The sequence below is a fragment of the Athene cunicularia genome, unplaced genomic scaffold (assembly GCF_003259725.1).
Source record: "Athene cunicularia isolate RWA unplaced genomic scaffold, athCun1 SCF_1, whole genome shotgun sequence".
Taxonomy (NCBI): domain Eukaryota; kingdom Metazoa; phylum Chordata; class Aves; order Strigiformes; family Strigidae; genus Athene; species Athene cunicularia.
The window spans coordinates 953,894-958,833 of record NW_020799155.1 but is presented as its reverse complement, the minus strand read 5'-3'; the positions used below and the strand labels follow the sequence as shown (position 1 = coordinate 958,833).

The 4,940-nt window shown below is 37.3% G+C and overlaps 1 long non-coding RNA gene across 1 annotated transcript; it reads right to left on the bottom strand.

Annotated features, from left to right (window-relative positions):
* Positions 1-397: 397 nt before the first annotated feature.
* LOC113490490 lies at positions 398-3,839 on the bottom strand. Its single transcript, XR_003400243.1, has 2 exons — positions 3,734-3,839; positions 398-3,137 (listed from the first exon to the last, which is right to left on the bottom strand). It is a non-coding gene; the product is annotated as an uncharacterized LOC113490490 (long non-coding RNA).
* Positions 3,840-4,940: the final 1,101 nt, after the last annotated feature.

The window sequence follows — 4,940 nt, the reverse complement described above, 5'->3', positions numbered from 1 at the left end:
AAACACTTCACCTCCACGGTCTCATGTCAATCCCCTCTTTCTAAAGAACATGATTCTTTTTGTTTTCTGTTTCCTCACAGTCTAAACCTGCTTTCTTAACACCCTTTCCCCACTGTTTCCCAGCAAGCTGCTACTGCCATCTACCCCATTGGAACATAATGCCCGTCTTTCTCTCCGCAGATCAGCGGGCAGTGCAGCGAGCCGAACAAACTGCTTGTGAGTGCATGTGTCAGGCCATATGTTGCACAGATAATTCCAAGTTCACAGGTAGTTTAACTGCTAAGCAGTCAGCATCCACTCTTGTGGGATTGGTCACCCAAGCTAGAGGAAATTTTGTTGATTACTTCAGCAATGACAAATGTTTTAAACAGTGCAATAAGAAAATGTGAACACCGCATAACAAATAGTAAATATTATTTCCAGTACACAAACTCCATAAAAGTTCACATAAAATACAATCACTCTGAAAACATTTCCAAAAGCAGAATCATTTACATAGAGGCTTATATGAATTATTCCTGGCAAATAATAAAATATTTGTTATTCTTACTTCCTCTGCATTCAGCTAACACTGTTTGTTGTCCAGGGCACTCTTGATTTAGAAAATCATTTAAGAACCTACTGAACTTGTATTCAATGGAAGGAAAACAGAAGATGCACGTTAAAAACACACAGGAAGCAGCCATAGCACAACTGTCCCATCCCAAATAATACTGCTGCAGATATAATCCATATAATTACTTCATTCTTAATCGCAGAATAAACACACAGGAAAAGCTATCTATTGAGCAGATGGAAAGAGCGGTGAACTTTCAAATATTCCTTTGCATTTTGTTTCACTGAAAAGTGAAAAGATCTCTTTGGCTTTCATGAAGTAAATGCAGACCCTGCCAACAAACTGCTTTTATTCATAGAGAATGTCAATTGGTACCTGAAATTGAAAGCTGACATAGCATTCTTCTCTACTGTTATTGAGAAAAATTACACTGGCTTAAGATTTACAAACAGAATCTGTGATTTCCTGCAAAATTACAACTTTCAGGATAGCTGAAATCCCCATTACTGTGGGACTTAACACGTCTCATGCTCTTAAATGTATTTATCTTCACAGATAAGCATGAGTTAGGGACAAACTGCTTGGTTCTGTCCTTTAGACGAGGAGCTCAGTCTCAGAAATAAAGATCACTTGCCAGAGCTCACACAAGAGCATTTTGGTAGAGCCATCTCAGGCAAGCCCCTTACTTTTCCAGCCCTCCTTCCTCTACCATGTCACTGGAGGGCAGCCCATTGGGCGTCTTCTGGCCTTTTCTGTCCCACGTACCCTGGCTCCTGCTCAAACAGAGCTCCACAGCACCCACTTGCTGCTGAAAACACCTGACACCAGTTAGTAAGTGCTACACAATTAGGGGAAGAAGTAGTGGAATGATGAGGGTGTCATCCAATAAAATTCAGGTTTTCAGCCTTAGCTGACTCTTGATTATAATCATGGGCTAGAACTGGAAGGAAAGTCTGTCAGTTTATACTCACTGAGGAATTAATCTTTTAGTCACACTGTTGCTGATTTTAACGGACATAATTTTATCAATGCATTAACTTGTTTTTTACATTCTATAAAAACAGCTTTTCCCAATATGTGCTAATTTCCTCTCTTACAAAATAGATGACGTGCTGAAAACCGAACTGCATGTCTACGTTCAGGCTATAGAATTTCTCTGGGTACTGTAGCCTTGTCACTGCATGGAGTTTTACATAGACTAATTTACACAGCCTTGCAGAGCCATAGGCCAGGATACGTATTTGCATCGCACTAGTGATTTCTGCATTCACTCAATGAGGATGTGAAAGCTTCAGCCTAAGGTCAGGGTGTGAGACTATTCTGCTACTCTATTTTATGAGAGTGTCTACCTAGCAAGAGAGTGCAATACAGTTCAACTCTAAATCTACACCTCTCTAAGGCGCCATAATAAGCTTTTAGCAACAAGCCTTATATTCAAGGAAGCAGCTTTCTAGACAACTACAATGCAGCAGAAAAACAGAGCACAGTCAGTATATGAAAGCTTGCAGTACCCAGCTGTGATTAATCACTGCTAATAACTGGAATAAATAAGTATGTAGATACATCAAATATGTCATTTAAAAAGAGCATTGAACAATAACACTGTATATCTTGACTAAATTAAACAGTACCTAGGTAAAGTCCCAGGCTCTGGAATAGTACTGTTAATGGTAGTAAACTCGTTTTGGTCTGAGCCAAGTTTTGGAAGCTAGAGCCTTCCAGGAGCCATTTACAATAGGTAGTTCACATGTATACAAGCATAAACAGGGGCTATTCCAGCTAGTCTCAAAAGTAGCAATGTCCCTGTGTAGGTTTAATTTATTAGAACAGATATAGCCTAAATGTGCCATTTTCTGTTACTAGGACCTCTTTAATTTCAAGAATTTAACTTTTCTGAAAATACAGCTCTTTTGAGAGTGCTGTTTAAATCGCTACAATTGAGAGGACCTTCCTTCCATCTTTTCTTCTGAAAAAGATGTGAGAAAAGATAAACATTACTGAAATGAGAGTAGGATAGAAATACACCTTATTGCAATATACAATAAACACACAGCAAAGTCCAAAAGTACCAGCGATTAAGCTTCCTAGAGTCCCTAGTATCACATAGTTCTCAGAACTGGATTTAGTTACGGTATTGATGAGGAAAAAGGTTATAAGGCTTGAGGATCTGCAGCAGTTTGACCTTTGTTATGCTTGTTATGCTACAGTCAATGCATAACACATCAGGTGGCATTTAAGAACCTACTTGGTTCTAACGTTTCCCTGGGTTTTAACGCTTTACTTAATAGCATTGATTGAGATTCTTTTAGTAACAGGATTTTCTTGTCAACTGACATTCCAAATTATTATGGAGTGATGTGAAATGCTCACTGAAAAAGGGAAAATTATTAATTTGAAGTCCCATAGTATGCGTGGTTCTACCATACAGGTGCAGAGACCAAAGGATCATGCAACAACTCTCCTGCTGCCATTGCAACGCTCTTTCAAAAGGCCACTTGCATTAGTTCTTATGTGTTGAAATTTTTCTTAAGTACACTCCAGGTTCACCAGAGGGGACAGAAGTAGTTTCAGCTGAACTTCCCTGTGCAAGAAATATAAATATGTTATTATCAGTGTAGTATGTATCTGAGCTACACAAATACAAAAAAATCAATAACGTCAATATAATATTAGTATTAGTTCTGCTGATATTTTTCCTTATATTAGCTTGTTTCATTAATACAGTACACTATTTCTGCATACCTGAATCTATAGCAAATGATACTGTGGATGCTATAATTATTTTACCAAAGTAACTCAGACAGATAAAATTCACCTGAACTGTTCAATTATAATCTCTGATGTAGGACCTTTAATGACAAAAATTGTCATTAAAGGGAGAATAAAACTGCAAAGTAGCAGGAACTACTACTCCTAAGATGTGAGCAGCTCCTACCCATGAAGGGAGGTCAGCTGAGGTTAAGTTAAACCTTGATTTCAAGATGACTAATTTTAAGAATGCCATCCAGTGGCAAAAAAAAAATAAAAAAATCTCAGTGGAAAAGCAACTACAGTGCAAATGAACACCAGAAATCTGAGAGAAAAGTGAAAATACTGGGAAGCTGACACTTCATGTTCTAGAATATATACAAATATACATATATAAACAAATATCCAAAGGTAAAAACTTGGACTTACCTTTTTTTTTCCCCATGCATACCAAACACCAATAATGACAAGAATACAGAGGAACACAAGGGAAATGCTGATTCCTGCCGCTAGAAGAGCAAAATGAAAGGTACCCATGACTCAAAGCCATTAAGGAAGAAAATAATACCTCCATTTGTGGTCGATAATTATGCAGCATAAAATGGTTATATGTGACACCAAAAGCTAGGTCTCTATTTTTTCCTACAAACAAAAAGCTCGTTCAAGTCTGGATATGTACAGAAATGAACCAAGCACATTACAGCTCATTACAGTCAATGATTTTCTTGGCAGTGCAAAGTATGTGCTATATTCATCTCTAGGCTTACTATGCCAACAGTTACTGCTGCTCACAGTATTATTGGTGCTACAGATTTTACTGAAAGAAAAAGCCCCAAATACTAATTATGGTAATAATAAAGTAAATTACTATGGTTTAGTCTAGTAGAGTGATATTCTTATTACCCAAATCACCAGAGAAATACCGTAATTTGCAATTAAGGAGTGTCTTTAAATACTCATTTATAAAAACAGAGTTTTTCAGGCTAGTGTAGGCAAGTCCATACACAGCTTTTGTTTTCTATAACCGATTGCAGTACAAGCAGTTGCAAGTTCAAAACTTAAGAAAAAAATAAATTTAAGCATAAATATATATATATATATATATATATTTTGAAGTTGTGAACGTACCTACTGGAACTGACAGATGTTCTTCCACTAAAAGGAAAAGAATGAAAATTAGAAACATGAGAAAACCGTACAGCTATTGTATAATGAAGCTAAAGCTGTTTTCCCTAACTTTTTTTTTTTTTTTTGGTGATTACAAAGCCCTGAATTTACAGTCAGGTGGAAGAAGGAAACTAACTCATGATTTCCCACCAAAATAATAGATGGCAGTTATTAACTACTCCGTACCTACATTGACTTCCACACTGATTTCTGTTTACCCTCCTTCATACCTGCTTTGTCTGTTGAACAGGTGAGGCTTTGTGTGGCAGAGCTCTCATATTTAGAGAGATGTGAATTTAAATATATTTATAATTTAGCATAACTAAGTCCAAGTCAGAATGGCAGCTTTCTTCAGATTCTGCCATGCTGAATGAGGAAGGAGGAAGGAGGAAGCAAGCAGGTTAAGACTGTTGCTGCCCAGTCTCCTTCTCCTTTTTGCCTTTCTTCCATCTTCACCACTGAGCCTTAG